Below are 18,180 nucleotides of genomic sequence, written 5' to 3'. Positions count from 1 at the left end.
CTTCAATGAGATATGTACTAGTACTACTAAGAAAAATAAAAATTTCCTACAAAATTAATATTGGGAAAACTTGAAACCTTAAGATCTGATCTTAAATTATTTTCACATCATCATCCATCTGGCCCAAAGGTGCTTGTCTTTTGAGTATTGATTTGTCTTATAAACTATCTTCATGCTTTTTCTATAAAAATTTTATAAAAGTGACAAGACTCCTACTTCATGAGTTTAAGCATCAACTATCAAAGCCTGTTTTATATATTCACTAACTCTTTTTCATATTGGCTGGATTACTTCATCACATTTTAATATCTTCATAGGGCCACAGTATGCATTTTCAATGATGTAACTGTACAGATGTTAGGAAAAATTTCTAAAATCAAAACTGTTTCATTAATACCTGATATTTTAGATTGACCAAAATATCCATATTTTATTAAAGTTTAGTCAGATTTTACCATTGCCTAATATGATATACAAATATTTCATTGACATTTATATAATATATATCTTTCTAGAAATATGAAAGACACATGTATAATTGCATGTAAATAATACATTCTATATCTTTTAAAGAGATCAAGATGTATTTGAAGTATATTGCAAATAAAGATCAGCCATTTCTATTCATTTTTTACTCTTTCAATCTTTCAACATACGTTTTCTTTTTTTTTTTTTTTTATGATTCAGTCTCCGTAGAGACTGCCAAAAGTTGCCAATGCCAATTATATTTCAAGTCGTCATGGCAGGGTATTGGGAAAAGTTTTCAATTAGCAATAATCGTGCCTCGGGTAAACCTCACTGGCTACTATACTGCCACTGCGCAAAGCTTCAACATATGTTTTCTAAGTGGCCCCTATCTACCAACCCTATATTTTAGGCCCTGTAGATAAAACAGAGAAAGAAAACAAAGACACTTCCAACAAACATGGAACTTGCATTTTTTAGGGGTGGTGGAGCAGAGACAATACATTATACACACACACACTTATAATTTAGAAAACTGGAATAGATAAGAAATGTAAAACTAAAAGTCAGATGACTAGAAACAAAATGTTCATTAAAAAGAGTAACTACAAATAAGTATTGGAAGTCTTAAATATAATTGTCTATGCATGAACTAATGATAGAGTAATTCATGTATGAACACCAGCTTTTAAAATTGTACTTTATATTACTTATAAACAGCTCAGAATTTATAGATAATGATACTTATATTACAAGCATCACTGTAAATCTAGAGTGGTTTATTTCTGTAGAAATGTTTCCACCAAATAAATAATGAAAAGATAGGTAGAAAATATATGAGAAGGTCTTAGATAATAACATACGAAAAAACTAAAGAAAGGTCATTTACTTGATACAGACATTATTTCATTTATTTAAAGAAAATTCTTATTGCCCTGCTATACTTTCTTTCAAACCCAACTTCAGATAGCACATATACTCAGAAAATAGCTCTAAAAGTCATTCTTTGCTAACAAAGGACTAATACAGACTACCATATACTATTATCAGATTTAAATTTGAAATACAATTACACTAACTTTCTATGCCCTGCCTGATTTACCCTAGAGTACTTATTTTCTATCTCTATTGACCTTTTCTTAATAGAAAGTGAAATCCTTCTTACCCAACCCAGATGTAAACAGCATGTTGAAATTGGTATTTATGTTTACTGTAATGTGTTTATCTACAAAAGAAACATACATATTACTCTATGTATGTGTTCATCTTGTTTAATGTGTATTAGTTAAACTTGTTGATTTTCTAAATTGCACTTTTCCTTCTGTTTTATTTTAGAGATAGACAAGCCGATACATGTGAATGTTTTTGATTTGTTCTATGGAATGTATTAATTAGAGTTAACTTAGCCATACCTGATTTAGCAGTTCAATTTCTAGAGAAACATATAAAACATTCTGGTATTTCATGAAAATCATTATCTTATCTCTCAAGGTGATGTTGTGTTAGAAAAGAGATGAAATGATTCCTGCTTCATTTTACTGTCTTCTCTGATTCACACTTAAATAGAAAACACCTTTTTACTCTTATCAGTATGGCTATTTTCATTTAAGAATAGTTAAGATATAAATCTTATGAGCATAAATTGTACATAGTTAAATCATGGATTTAATACCTCTTCTGGTTCACATTGCAATGCAGTTTGTAGTGTACTTGTCAGATGCACAGTGCATTTGATCATAATACTATAATTCAGATCAGATTCAGTCAGTTCACTGTGTTATCATCAGATGCTTTTGGTACTATGTGGATCTAGAGATCAAGAAAAATTCTTTACAATAAAGAATATTTATTATAACATATTTTATGATCACTACATAGATTATTAGACTAGGAAAACATTAAAATAGTTCAGTATCTGATCATGTAGAATTGCATAAGCCATTTTGTATGGAAAATCTTATAAAGTCTCTTTCTTGGAAGAAATAGGCATTATTTAAAATTGAATTAAATTTTCATGTATTTCAAATAAAGCATTACATCATATTGTTTAACAATTACTTGAGGTATGCAAAGTAAAACTTTTATCTAAGAAAATGAATTTGTTATATAATATCAGGTGTTCTAAATAGAAAGTAATATATTTATAAACAAAATAAGCAATTTAATACATAATTCATAGTTTCTGCAACAGTCTCCTCTTTGTGCTTTTCTTTTGAAGGAATTCACCTTTGATCTTAAGAAAACACCACAGATCTTTTTCAAGCATGTATCAGATTAGAGGAAGGTGGATAAGCCCATTCAACAGTCTTTGCTTGGCTCCTCAGATTTTGTGGCCTTCCCTTTGCCATGGTTCCAAGATAAACATCTCCCTTCTGAAATCCAGGCTTGGCTTTGAGAATTTCTGAAAAATTGTGCTTACAAAAAAGACTGAATAAAAACCAAAACCACGTTCAATATGTATTTTGGTGTATACAAAATATCTCATTTTAAATACACAAACATATATAATAAAAAATCTGAGCAGGTATATATCAAAAATTGATATTGGTAATCATTAAAATGTGACTATAGAAGACTTTCATTCTTAATGTTTTCATATATTTCTAAAAAGTTTTTAACCAATGAATATGTATTGATTTATGTACTCATTCAGAAGTGCTTAGGAAAAAAAGAGAAAGAAATGTTTAGGGAATATCTACTATATAAAAGTGATTGTTTTAGGTCCTGAATAGTGACAAAATAATGTCTTTATGATGGAGCTTATTTATTTTAGAATTACAAGAAGCAATAATTATGTTTGAAAATAAAGTATTTGATATGATTATAATTTTTCAAAAATATTTGGCTGAAAAGAGTTACAATAATTAGGTGTAATGAGAACAATAATAATTCTTATTTTCTCCTTTTGTAGTTTTATAATTTTTTTCTAAAATAAAATATGGTTTTATTATTACAAATAATAAAAAGTAATTTTTAAACTTTACATGCAATTATTTCAATTTACTTAAATTATGATGTATTTTCTTTCTATTCCTATTATTTTATCTTTTAGCTTTAAGAAAACTTTTATCTTGAAAGTTAATATTTGCTTAATTATCTCCATGTCAATCATTTTGTTTTCTCACTTTCTTTTTTCCAATGGTCAGTGTATAAATGATTTAATTTTTATACCTAAGATGCTGTTTCCAATTTTCGCCAATAAAGACTTTAATACAATTACTTATTTCTACATAATTTTCATTCTTTTTTATCATAATGAACTATTTTTAAATTTTTTTCTCTCTCTTTTCTCATAATTTTCTACTTGAATATTATGGATTAATTTATTTGTTTTTTATTACAATATTTAAATCCACTTTCTAAGTTATCTTCTGATTATTATAGCAAATTCTTTTTGCAATATATGGCCTGATTCCCCAAAGACATTTTATTTAGTTATTTATCATTTCTTTGTTTTCTTATATACATAGTATAAGGAAAGCTAGATTAATATGTATTTGACAAAGTATAAAGATTTTCCATAAAATGACCTCCAGTGTGTAAATTCCATCATATTCCTTCCTGTTTGCACTTCCAAAGTGGAGAATGTGTTCACATAAAGTAGCACACTTCCTCTTAGCTATATAAGTTTCTTAGTTTATCAGTTTTTATTGCACTCAGTTTGGAATCCATTTTGTGTGGTTCTCCCAAAAGTATAAGCCTGTAATCCTCAATATACATGCTATACTACACATACTATTTTTTTCTCTCAAATTTCTATCACTTTACCCAAGAAAACTGCAAATGTCAGGACACAATAAGTTGTTCCCCACAGTGACTGCTCTAGCAGAAATATTGATAAATTTACTTTCACTGTAGTTTCACCTGCAGCTTTTATTCTCATTTCCATAGTTTCACAAATTTTTAAATTGATAGATGAGGAAGGCTAACTTAAGACCTTATTTCTAAGTGCCATGTTGAAATAGTTTCACGCTGGTGAAAAATCAGTAGAATATATCACTTGAAACAAATAATGAGTACAAAACATACATTACTGAAAATCATACATATTTTAATCCATTACAAAGCTTAGGTTGGAATTTAAACCTAACGAACTAAAATCTAAAACTGTGACAAGCCTCTGCTAAGTAAGTTCCATGGTGATTTAGTCTTTGAAAGAACAGTGGGAGGAGAAAGATGCTACGCCAGATGCTCGATGTTGTTTGGTTCTGTGTCCCCACCCAAATCTTGTGTTGAATTGTAATCCCCAGTGTCAGGGAAGGGGCCTGGTGGGAGGTGACTGGATCATGGGGGCAGACTTCCCCCTTGCTCTTCTCATGACTGAGGTGACTGAGTGAGTTCTCATGAGATCTGGTTGTTTAGAAGTGTATAGCACTTCCCCTTTCACACTCTGTCTCTCCTGCTGCCATGTGAAGATGTGTTTGCTTCCCCTTAACCCTTCTGCCATGATTGTAAGTCTCCTGAGGCCATCCCAATCATGCCTCCTGTATGGCATGTGGAATTATGAGTCAATGAAACATCTTTCTTATCTTTATTAATTACTCAGTCTCAGGAAGTTCTTAATAGAGGTGTGAAAATGGACAAATACAGTGCTTGTAAGAAAAAAAGAGCTGCAATTTTAATGAAGAAAATGATTACCTGTTTTTGGAATTGGAACAGAAAAAATTAGAATAACTTGCTACCAGTGAGGCACCATTGGGTCTGATGAAGTCTGAGATAATATGTAAAAAAACAAAGAGAAAGCTAACAGGCAATCTGAGACTTATTACAGAGCACCAGGCAGTGGCCTTTTACCCCTGAATCCTATACTAATTACCTGACTATGAAGAGGACTGCATTTTTATGGAAAATGTTATTATTTACATCACTTTTCTTTTGTACACAATATCTGACATTCAATGAAGCTTTATAAAATACAAGACCATATTATAATTGTTAAGAGAAAAAGTAGCCAATAGTATCAGATCTAGAAATGATCCGCAGTTAAAATTATCAGATATGGATTAAGTAACTATCATAAATATCTTAAAGAATCCAGAAAGAAAGGCAAATAACAAGAATAGATGATGCTTTTTAGAAGATAATGAACATTTTCAAAATGCTGAATGGAAATGATAAAATAAAAAAATCACACATAAGACACAAAGATTTATTCAGAAACACCAGAGGAAGAATCAATAAATGAAGACATTTCAGGAAAAATCTGAAATAAATTACCCCCAGCAGACTTGCCAATGAAAAAAGTGTTAAAATTTTTCTTTAGACTGAGGAGAAGGGTTAAAATACAGAAAACTGATTCTGAGGAAAGTAATGGAAAATGCATGAAAGAGTAAATATGTAGCAAAGATAACAATTCTTTATTCTAACTAGTTACAAATTAGTAATTGGAGTCTTTAATATGACAATTTTAGTAACTGATAAAAGAGGCCAAATAAATTAGTAAGGTATGTACAGAAGATTCAAAAAACAGTACCAACCAATTTGATTTAGTTGATATTCATAAAATATCACATGTAGTGGTTGTAGAATATACTTTCTTCTCAAATGTAAATAAAATATTCAAAGACATAAACCATATACTTGGACGTAAAATAAGTAAAAAATGTTGTTATAGTAGAAACTTTACGGAGTATGTTTTTGAAGAACAGCAATATTAAATGATCAATCAATAACTATGATTGATATATCTAGAAAATTTCCACATGCTTGAAGATTTTATAGTATTCATCTAAATAGATTATGGGTTAAAGAAAACATCTTGAAACAATTAAGAAAATATTTGGAATTGAATGAGGAAAACATAAGTTACTGAAATTTGTGTCATAAGTTTATTGGTGCTAGTTTTATAACATTAAATGCAATAATAGTAAAGGAAAAATATGTAAATTCAATGGTATAAGTTTTCACATTCTAAAGCTACATGACAAACCTGGGCAACATAGTGAAACACTGTCTCTACAAAAAAAATTAAAAATTAGCTAGTCATAGGGGTGTTTGCCTGTAGTCCTAGGTACCCCAGAGGCTGGGGCAACTGGATTACTTGAGCCCAGGAATTTGAGGCTGCAGTAAGCTGTGATCACAACACTGCACTCCAGTCTGGGTAACAGGGCAAGATTCCCCGTCTCTGTCTCTGTCTCTGTCTCTCTCTGTTTCTCTCTCCCTCTCTTGCACACCCCCCAACACATACATACACAAACATCAATCTACATGAAGAAAAACAAGTTAAACCCAGAGAAGACAAACTTATCTTAACATGAAAAAAATAATTCTATAGAAATGAGTTAATTTATTCCCTTAATAAAAAGGAGGAACATTATATGACAGCTACAAAAGATGCAGAAAGACATTTGAGAAAATTCACCAAGGATTCATGATAAAATCTCTTAATAAAGTAGAAAAAATGATATATTTTATTTTATCAACCTTATAAATTAAATATAAAACCCCCCAAAGAAAAACGAAAAGAACTTACAGCTAGCATTATATTTAATAGTGAAATATAGACCACTTTCCTTCAAGCATAAGGAAGAAGACAAGGTGCTCCAGTTTTAACCAGGGTAATCCAATATTTTATTGAATACCTGGCTAGTACAAGAAGGCAGAAAAAAGAGAAAAACAGATTTATGTATTAGAAAGAAAGAAATAAGAATATCTTTATTTTTAGATATCCTAATTATATACTTAGAAATTTTAAGAAATATAAAAAAGAAAACCTACAAACACCCCAAAACACAGCTAGTGTTAATAAGTTAATTTAGCAATAGTGCAGGTGCACAATCAAAATATAAAATTTAATTGTATTTTTGCATAGTAGACATAAATAATTAGAAACTAAAATATAACAAAATCATATATAAAACAAAATATATGCCCACATACATGTATAAATATATATGTACTTAAAATATGTATATGGTTACATTCAACAAATGTCATTCAATAATTCTACACTGGAAATTATAAAACTTTACTAAAATAAATTAGAGTATCTAAAGAAATTAAATTTTAAAATATTGTATTTGGACACTAATTTAGGATGTGTATTTCTCCAAATTAACTTAGAACAGGTGTCAGTAATTTTTTTCTGTAAAGAGAAATCTAATAAATATTTTAGGCTTTCCAAACCATATGGTTTCTCTCACAACTATTCCCCTAAACCACTGTAGCACAAAACCAGACATATGTAGCAGAAAACCATACTTGTGTAGCAGAAAACCAGCCATTTGTTGGTACAAAACCAGATAATATGCAATAAATGGGAATAGTTGTATTTCAGTAAAACTGAACTTATGAACACTGAGATTAAGTTTGATCTTTGGGCAGTTGTTGCCAACACCTGACCTGTAGCATGAAGACTCAGTAGACCTTTTAATAGATTTTGACAACATAGGACTAAAATATCTGAAAACCTAAATGACCTAAAAGAAACAAAGTGATCTTGAAAATAAGAACAAAGCTGATCTAACAGAACCTTACTTATATACTTTATAGCTATAGTAATAAAAGCACTGTTGTTTAAGAGAAAAAACAGACAAATAGATCATTAACACCCAATAGAGGGTCAAGACATATAGCTACACAAAAACAGTTAAAATTCAATAAACTTGCCTAAGTGATTATCAAAAATAGAATAATCCCTCAGCAAGTGATACTGGTACACATACATATCAATCTTGAGTAAAAACAAAATAAAGCAAAAAATAAAACAGAAAATAGAGTTTGATCCTTACCTTACTAAGAGATGAATCTTAATTTGATATGAATCATTGTGCTAGATATAAAAGCAAATCTAGAAAGCTTCTATAAGAAAATATTGGAAATATCTTTGTAAATTTGGGATAAATGAAGATTCCACAGAAACATTAACAGAAAAAAATTCAAGATTGGCAATTGTACTTTATCAAAATTAAGTACTTCTGCACACCAAAATCCACCATTAAGTAAATAAATAGGCATGTCACAGATAGGGAGAAAATCTTTGCAATACATATGTCTAAAAAAGCATTTGATTCCAGGATATATAATGGACTCTTTCAACTCAATAATAAAAATAAATAATTTAACATATCATGAGCAAAGCATTGAACAGACACTTCATGAATGAATAAGCACAAAATTTGCTCAACAATGTAAGTCATCAAGGCAATGCAAATTAAAATCACAAGCATTATCCCTACACAGTAACTATAATATTACACTAATAAAATGAAAAAGATGGACAACACCAAATACTACAGGAGACGATGTAGGGAAATTAGATGTCTCATCGATAGTATTTGGGTGTGCAAAGCATGCAACCACTGTTGACAAGTGTTAGATGATGTCTTTATTATTCTTTAAATTTTACTTTTAGTTTCAGTATAAATGTGCAGAATGTGCAGGTTTGTTACATAAGTATACGTGTGTCAGCGTGGTTTGTTCCATCTGTTGACTAGTCTTCTAAATTCCCTCCCCTTGCTTCCCACCCCCAACAAGCCCTGGTGTGTGTCATTCCACTCCCTGTGTCCATGTGTTCTCATTGTTCGACTCCCACTTATGAGTGAGAATGTGTGGTTTTTGGTTTTATGTTCCTATGTTAGTTTGCTGAGGATGATGGCTTCCAGCTTCATTAATTTCCCTGAAAAGGACATAATCGGATTTCTTTTTATGGCTGCATAGTATTCCATGGTGTATATGTACCACATTTTCTTTATCCAGTCTACACCATTGCTTTGCTATTGTAAATAGTGCTGCAATTAACATATATATGTATGTGTCTTTATAGCAGAATAATTTATCTTCCTTTTGGTATATACCCAGTAAAGAGATTGCTGGGTCAAATGCTATTTCTGTCTCTAGATCCTTGAGGAATCGCCATACTATCTTTCACAATTGTTCAACTAATTTACAATCCCACAAACAGTGTAAAAGTGTTCCTATTTCTTCACAGTCTTGCCAGCATCTATCATTTCTTGGCTTTTTAATAATTGCCATTCTGACTGGTTCGAGATGGCATCTCATTGTGGTTTTGATTTGCATTTCTCTAATAATCAGTGATGTTGAGGATGTTGAGCTTTTCTCATATGTTAGTTGGCCACGTAAATGTCTTCTTTTGAGAAGCATCTGTTCACATTATTTGCCCACTTTTTGAAGGGCTGTTTTGTTCTTTTAAATTTAAATACTTTGTAAATTCTGGATATTAGACATTTGTCAAATAAGTAGATTGCAGAAAAATTCTCCCATTCTGTAGGTTATCTGTTCTCTCTGATGCTAGTTTCTTTTGCTGTGTAGAAGTTCTTTAGTTTAATTAGATCTCATTTGTCAATTTTGGCTTTCATTGCAATTGCTTTTGGCATTTTCATCATGAAGTCTTTGCCCATGCCTATGTCCTGAATGGTATTGCCTAGGCTTTCCTCTAGGATTTTTAAGGTTTTTGGCTTTACATTTAAGTCTTTAATCCATTGTGAGTTAATTTTTGTATAAGGTGTATGGAAGGGGTCTAGTTTCAGTTTTCTGCATATGGCTAGCCAGTTTTCTGAGCACCATTTATTGAAAAGGAGATCCTTTCACCATTGCTTGTTTATGTTAGGTTTGGCAAAGATCAGATCATTGTAGAAGTGTGGTGGTATTTCTGAGGTCTCTGTTCTGTTCTGTTGACCTATATATCTGTTTTGGTACCAGTATCATGCTGTTTTGGTTACCATAGCATTGCAGTAGAGTTTGAAGTCAGGTAGCATGATGCCTCCAGCTTTCATTTTGGTTATTGTCTTGGCTATATGCGTTCTTCTTTGATTCCATAGGACATTTAAAGTAGTTTTTCCTAATTCTGTGAAGAATGTCAATGGTAGTTTCATGGGAATAACATTTAATCTATAAAGTACTTTGGGCAGTATGGCCATTTATATGATATTGTTTCTTCCTATTAATAAGGATGGAATATTTTTACGTTTGTGTCCTCTCTCATTTCCTTGAGCAGTGGCTTGTAGTTCTCCTTGAAGATGTCCTTCACATCCCCTGTTAGCTGTATTCCTAGGTAATTTTTTCTCTTTGTAGCAATTGTGAATGGAACTTTATTCATGATCTGGCTCTCTGTCTGTTGTTGGTATAAAGGAATGCTTATGATTTTTGCACATTGATTTTGTATCCTGAAACTTTGCTGAAGTTGCTTATCAGCTTAAGGAGTTTTTGGGCTAAGATGATGGGGTTTTCTAAATATACAATCATGTCATCTGCAAACAGAGACAATTTGACTTCTTCTTTTCCTATTTGAATATGCTTTATTTCTTTCTCTTGTCTGGTTGCCCTGGCCAGAACTTTCAATACTATGTTGAATAGAAGTGGTGAGAGAGCACATCCTTGTCTTGTACAAGTTTTCAGAAAGAATGTTTCCAGTCTTTGCCCATTCAATATAATATTTGCTGTGGGTTTGTTATAAATAGCTCTTGTTATTTTGAGATATGTTCCATTAATACCCAGTTTATTGAGAGTTTTTAACATGAGTGAAGTTGATTATATCAAAGGCCTTTTCTGCATCCATTAAGATAATCATGTGGTCTTTGTCTTCTGTTGTTTATGTGATAGATTATGATTATTGATTTGCATCTGTTGAACCAGGCTTGCGTCCCAGGGATGAAGCTGACTTGATTGTGATGGATACGTTTTTTGATATCGTGCTGGGTTAATTTTGTCAGTATTTTACTGAGGATTTTTGCATCAATGTTCATCAGGAACATTGGCCTGATGTGTTTTCTTTTTTTTGCTGTGCCTCTGCCCGGTTTTGGTATCAGGATGATGTTGGCTTCATAAAATGAGTTAGGAAGGAGTACCTCCTTTTCAATTGTTTGGAATACTTTCAGAAGGAATGGTACCAGCTCCTCTTTGTATTTCTGGTAGAATTCAGATGTAAATCCATCTGGTCTGGGCTTTTTTTGTTGGTAGGTTATTAATTACTGTCTCAATTTCAGAACTTACTGGTCTATTCAGGGCTTTGACTTCTTCCTGGTTTAGTTTTAGAAGGGTTTATATGTTCAGAAATTCATAAATTTCTTTAAGATTTTCTAGTTTATTTGCAGAGAGGTGTTTATAGGATTCTCTAATGGTAGTTTGTATTTCTGTGGGGTCAGTGGTGATATTCCCTTTATCATTTTTATTGTGTGTGTGTGTGTGTGTTTTGTTTTGTTTTTCACTATTCTCTCTTTTCTTCGTTTTGTCTAGGTAGTGGTCTATACATTTTGTTAATGCTTTCAAAAAATCAGGTCCTAGATTTATTAATTTTTTGAAGGGTTTCTCATATCTCTATCTCCTTCAGTTCCACTCTGATCTTAGTTATTGCTTGTCTTCTGCTAGATTAATTTCTTCTGGATTAATTTGCTCTTGCTTCTCTAGCTCTTTTAATTGTGATGTTACGGTTTTGATTGTAGATCTCTTCAGCTTTCTGATGTGGGCATCTAGTCCTATAAATTTCCCTCTTAACACTGCTTTAGCTGTGTCCCTGAGATTCTGGTACACTGTCTCTTTGTTCTCATTGGTTTCAAAGAACTTCTTAATTTCTGGCTTAATTTTATTATTTACCCAGGAGTCATTCAGCGACAGGTTGTTCAATTTCCATGTGGTGGTTTTGAGTGAGTTTCTTAATCCTGAGTTCTAACTTCATTGCACTGTGGACTGAAAGCCTGTTTGTTATGATTTCAGGTTCTTTGCATTTGTGAAGGAACGTTTTACTTCCAATTACATGGTTGATTTCCGAATAAGCAATATGTGGCACTGAGAAGAACGTATATTCTGTTGATTTTGGGTAGAGAGTTATGTAGATGTCTATTAGGTTCACTTGATCCAGAGTTGAATTCAAGTCCTGAATATTCTTGTTAATTTTCTGTCTCATTGATATGTCTAATATTGACAGTGGGGTATTAAAGTCTACCACTATTATTGTGTGATAGTCTAAGTAAGTCTCCTTGTAGGTCTTTAAGGGCTTGTTTTATGAATCAGAGTGTTCCTGTATTGGGTGCATATATATTTAGTATAGCTGTTCTTGTTGAATTGATCCCTTTACCATTAGGTAATGCCCTTCTTTTCTTTCTTGATCTTTGTTGGTTAAAAGTATGTTTGTCAGAAACCAGAATTACAAATCCTGATTTTTTTTTTTTTTTTTTTTTGGCTTTCCTTTCACTTGGTAAATTTCCCTCCATTGCTTTTTTTTTTTTTTTGACCTTATGTATCTCTCAGCATGTGAGATGGGTCTCCTGAATACAGCACCCCAATGGGTCTTGACTCTTTATGTAATTTTCCAGTCTGTGTCTTTTAATTTGGGCATTTAGGCTATTCACATTTAAGATTAGTATTGTTATGTGTGAATTTTATCCTGTTATCATGATGCTATCTGGTTACTTCACACACCAGTTGATGCAGTTTCTTCATAGTGTCATTGGTCTTTATATTTTGGAGTGTTTATGCAGTGGCTCATTTCTACATATAGTGCTTCCTTCAGGGGCTCTTGCAAGGGAGGTATGGTGGTGATGAAATCTCTCAGCATTTGGTTGTCTGGAAAAAAATTATTTCATCTTCATTTATGAAGCTTAGTTCGGCTGGATGTGAAATTCTGGGCTGAAAATTATTTTCTTTAAGAATGTTGAATATTGGCCCCCAGTCTGTTCTGGCATGTAAGATTTCTGCTGAGACGTCCGCTGTTAGTCTGATGGGTTTACCTTTGTAGGTGACTTGGCCTTTCTCTCTGGATGCCCTTAATATTTTTTCCTCATCTCAACCTTGGAGAATCTGATGATTATGTATGTTGGGGTTGATCTTCTCATTGAATAACCTAGTGGTATTCTCTGTATTTCCTGAATTTGCCTGTTGGCCTGTCTTGGTAGGTTGGGGAAGTTCCAGATAATATCCTAAAATGTGTTTTCCAGCTGGTTTCCATTCTCCCTGCTTGATTCAGGCACTCTAATCAATCATAGGTTCAGTCTTTTTACGTAGTCCCATATTTCTCAAAAGCTTTGTTCCTTTTCATTCTTTTTTTCTCTAATTTTGTCTGCATGCCTTATTTCAGCAAGGTGCTTTTCAGACTCTGATATCATTTCTTCCACTTGGTCATTTTGGCAATTGATACTTCTGTATGCTTCACAAAGTTCTCATGCTATTTGCTTTCAGCTCCATCAGACCATTTATGTCCCTCTCTAAACTGGTTATTTTAGTTAGCAGTTCCTCTAACCTTTTATTGAGGTTATTAGCTTCTTTACATTGGTTTAGAGCATGCTCCTTTAGCTCAGCAGAGTTTTTTATTACCCATCTTCTGAAGCCTACTTCTGTCAATTTGTTCATCTCATTCTCCATCCAGTTCTGTACCCTTGCTGGAGAGATACTGTGGTCATTTTGAGAAAAGGCACTCTGGCCCTTTGGGTTTTCAGAGTTTTTTGCTATTGTTGTTGATTCTCTCTCATCTTTGTGAGTTTGTCTAGTTTTGGTCTTTGAGGCTTCTGACCCTTGGATGGGGATTTTTGGGGAGCTTTTTTTTGTTGATGATGCTGCTGTTAATGCTTTCTGTTTATTTGTTTTTCTTTCAATGGTCAAGTCCCTCTTCTGTAGGGCTGCTACAGTTTGCTGGGGAGTTCAGTTGAAGCCTTATTCATCTGGTTCACTCCTGTGCCTAAAGATGTCACTCAAGGAGGCTGGAGAACAGCAAAGATGGGTGATTTCTCCTTTTTCTGGGATCTCTGAACTTGAGGGACACCAATCTGATGCCAGTAGGATCACTCCTGTGGTGTGTCTGACAACCACTGTTGGAGGATCTCACCCAGTTGAGGGTCATAGGGAAAAGAGGCCATTTAACAAAGCACTTTGACTGTCCCTTGGTGAAGGGACTCTGCTTCGCTTGGGAGAAACCCACTCATCTGGGCTGCCTGAATGCCTCAGAACTACCAGGAGGAAAGGCTAAGTCTGCTAGTCTGCAGAGACTGTGGCCACTCCTCCATCTATTGGGATTCAGGCTCAGGGAGATTAGGGTTCTGTCCCTGAGCCTCTGGCTGGAGTTGTTGGAGTTCTTGCAGGGAGGCCCCATCCAGTGAGTAAGGATGGGTCAGGATCAAGCCTGAAGAGGTGCTCTGGCCACAGTCTGCTACAGTCAGTATATGGGGCTGTGGGGGATATACCTGAGACCAAGTTGTTCAGCCTCCCTGGCTCCACCAGAGGAGAAGTATGGTCTGGAGCTATAGGAATGGATGCCACCCTTCCTCCACACAGGCAGCTCAGCATGTGAGGCAGTTATGAGTCCCAGTGCTGGCTGCTGCCTGCTCCCTCAAGGAGCTGAAAAGGTTTAGACAGCAGGCAGCCACAGCTGTGGTGCTGATTGCCCCTCCCCCTGGGAATTTGGCAGGCTTAAGCAGATTCTAGCTGAGAGGCTTTTGAGAATCTGTGGGTTCCAGGGTTGGGACCCTAGGCCCTGGTGGCATGAGTTCACCAGTAGGATCTTCTGACCTGTGGGTTGCACAGTTTGTGGAAAAAGCACAGTTTCCACAGCTGAGTAGCATGCTCACTCACCACCTTGCCTCCCTTGGCTGGGATTGGGGGCTCCCCTGCCCCGTGTAGCTCTCAGGTGGGCCACCACACCACACTGTAGCCAATGTCTTAAAATGTTATACATACCTCTTCACTGTGATTCAATTTTACCCTGGTGCAATGAAAATATAAGTCCACAAAAGCCTTACATAACACTAATCATTGCAGGTTTATTTACGACAGCCAATTTAGAAACAGTCCAGGTGTCTATCAACAGGGTGATGGATGGCCAGGCACAGTGGCTTGGACCTGTAATCCCAGAACTTTCAAAGGCTGAAGTGGGTGAACCACTTGGTTTCAGGAATTTGAGACCAGCCTGGACAACATAGCAAGATTCTGCCTCTACAAAACATTTAGGGGAAAAAAATAGCCAGGCTAATTGTGAGACTGAGATGGGAGATGGCTTGTGTCCAGGAGTTTGAGGTTACAGTGAGTTGTGATTGCATCACTGGACACCAACCTGGGTGACAGGGTAGGACCCTGTCTCTAACTAAAAACAAAGAAGAAATGGGAATGGAAAAACTACGTGATATTCACATAATTCATATAATTAAACGATCCTCAGCAATAAAAAAAGAACAAACTGATGATATATGCAAATACATGGATATAATTGTCATTAAAAATAACATGTAAAAATAAGCTAAGAAAAAATTGTCATGTAAGAATACATATTCTTATTTCCTTTTACGAATTCTAAAACAGGTAAAAAAAAAATTAAAAAACAGTAATCAATTAACAAACAGTGATTCAAATCAGGTTAGATTACTCCTTGGAGTAAGCAGGAATTAACTGGGAAAGGATATGAGGAAACTTTCTTGGGTAAAGACAATGTTCTGTTTTGAAAGTTACACGGGTTGCATTGAGTGGCTCCATTGTCAAAGCGGATTAAACTGTACACCTAAGATCTGTGCAATTCACTACATGTATATTTCAAATCGTTAATAAGACTTTAAGTAGCTTTAAAAAACAAATAAGAACTAAACTTACTTTTAAAAATGAGATATTAAGAAGATTGGGTAACAATAATAAATGATGTAAGAAAAATAATTTAAGATTCTTATTCTCATTTTTTCTGCTCATATATATGAAAAATATTTGGCAATATTATCTTAAATTTCCCAAAATTAAATGTGCTAGCTGATCTCAGATTTCAGTGTGCCTGTTTTAGTAACAGGAAATTATGGTGGAAATGTGATGGTTTCAAATTCATATGAAACTATTCCTCAGAACTTTCCAAATAGTTAAAGATAGACAATTTCAGATTCTTGGCTTGGAACAAAGATAACTCTAGAAGTAGTTTCTAATACACATATAAAATAATGCATAATGTATTCTTCTTAATAGAATGGCTTAAGAAATCAAATGTTATAGTTTAAAGTGTATAATGTTTGAAGAGAGAAAATAAAACAATTTAACTTGCAGTACAAGCAATGTTGGACATTTCCTATATATAGATTTATAGATTACAGCTTTGTATGGGACAATCAGATGGTTATAGACAGCAGATAAATATGAAAGTTTTCTTATGTGAAATGAGTAACATCTTCTTTTATGCACATAAAGCAAATGATTTCCTAACTCTGCTATACCACTACTATCATTACTACAATAAATACTTAATATTTTGTTTCCCTGCCTCTTCCCCTTGTTATTATTTTCTCTAATTTCAAGAGCAATTCTTATAGGGTACTGCTGGCTTGCTCATCATCACAACTCCTGGCTCAATATATGGATTTTTAATTTAATAAAGTTGAACTGAAAGGTAAAGTTAGTCATATTTTTAAATTCTAGGCACAGTAGAACAATATTCATGTAGAATCAAATAAACATGGACCGAGTAGAAAAACTCAACATAAAAGGAGAATTTGGAGATCAGAGAAGTTTAGACAAATTTGGAGAACTTTGTAAGTGCCAAGCAAAAGCAATGTTTTCAGCAGCATTGAGTATAATTTTAATAGTTAAAACAATAATATTGACTTTGACGATAAAATCCTGTTATATATACACAATTCCATTATGCATTTTAGAGAAAAATTTAGAATAAAATTATTGACTTAAATATCTATACATATATCTAACCCTGCTGTTGAAAGTGTTGTCATTTTTAGAACTTCATTAAATAAACTGTCAGAGGACCCAATCATCTTCAGGTGAATTATTCAATTGTAGAATATAGAGAATTGTGACAGATTGATATCTCCTAGAGTGATGCCATGGTACAGTAATTTGTAAATGCATTTAACTAGCCATGAAGCAACATTGAAAATTTATGCACATATTTCACAAAAGATAAACATTTCATGAGAAAAATAGATAATAACCTTAAATTTTCCCAAGTCTTGTTATTCTTTGCTGAAAATATCAGTTTTCACAGCATAGACTGCACATTTTCAAAACTTGACATTAATTAGACTGAAGACATTTCTTCACTGACAATTTTGAACTTTGTGGTTAACCATGAAATTCAATTTCATGAATATAAAGCAGAGTGAAAATTATTTTCTTTTTATAGAATTAATGAATTTTAACTTTTCTTTTAATTATTTTATTAATAGTAACTATCCATACATCAATCTTTTGAAATGTCAGCGTATAATTTAAAAACTCTGAGGTCAAGAAACATTTTTATTTATATGACTTCAGCAACTGTTGGTATTTAACAGAACATATATATATATATATCTAAAATAATAATAAATAAAAATAATGAATAATTAATACATTAATCTTTGAAAAAATCACTATGGAACACAAGAGCAATTCATTTACATTTTCTTAATTAGAGGAAAATATGCATTCATAGAGTTAAATACAATTGAAAATTAGCTTTTATATAGGTTAATACCATTCTACAAACAAAAATTGATTTTGACAATAAAGGTGAAAATTATGTTCATTTATTCATTGATTAAATTTTAAAAATTAAATATCTATCAATTGTTATTAGAGCAATGATGGACATAGTAATAGAAAAAATATAGTTTTTGTCCTCAAGGAGATTTTAATCTATATAAGGACACCAGATGATATGTCAATCTTGGGGATAAAATCAAATGAAAATAAAATCAGATGTTAGATTGTGTGGTACAAGATGGAAATGCCACTACTTTCTTTATATCTAAAATGTCACTTATGACACAAATCAGGAAGCCAGATGCAGCCAATATTTTATTAGAA

At 33.0% G+C, this 18,180-nt stretch overlaps 1 non-coding gene across 1 annotated transcript; it reads right to left on the bottom strand.

The window, feature by feature from the left end:
- Positions 1 to 687: 687 nt before the first annotated feature.
- Positions 688 to 828, bottom strand: LOC135274590 (U4 spliceosomal RNA). Its single transcript, XR_010342378.1, has one exon. It is a non-coding gene; the product is annotated as a U4 spliceosomal RNA (small nuclear RNA).
- Positions 829 to 18,180: the final 17,352 nt, after the last annotated feature.

This window comes from Aotus nancymaae, unplaced genomic scaffold (genome assembly GCF_030222135.1).
Source record: "Aotus nancymaae isolate 86718 unplaced genomic scaffold, 86718_ANA_hifiasm-v0.15.2.pri h1tg000002l, whole genome shotgun sequence".
Lineage (NCBI taxonomy): Eukaryota > Metazoa > Chordata > Mammalia > Primates > Aotidae > Aotus > Aotus nancymaae.
The sequence above is the reverse complement of the archived record's forward strand: the minus strand, read 5'-3'. Positions and strand labels throughout refer to the sequence as shown.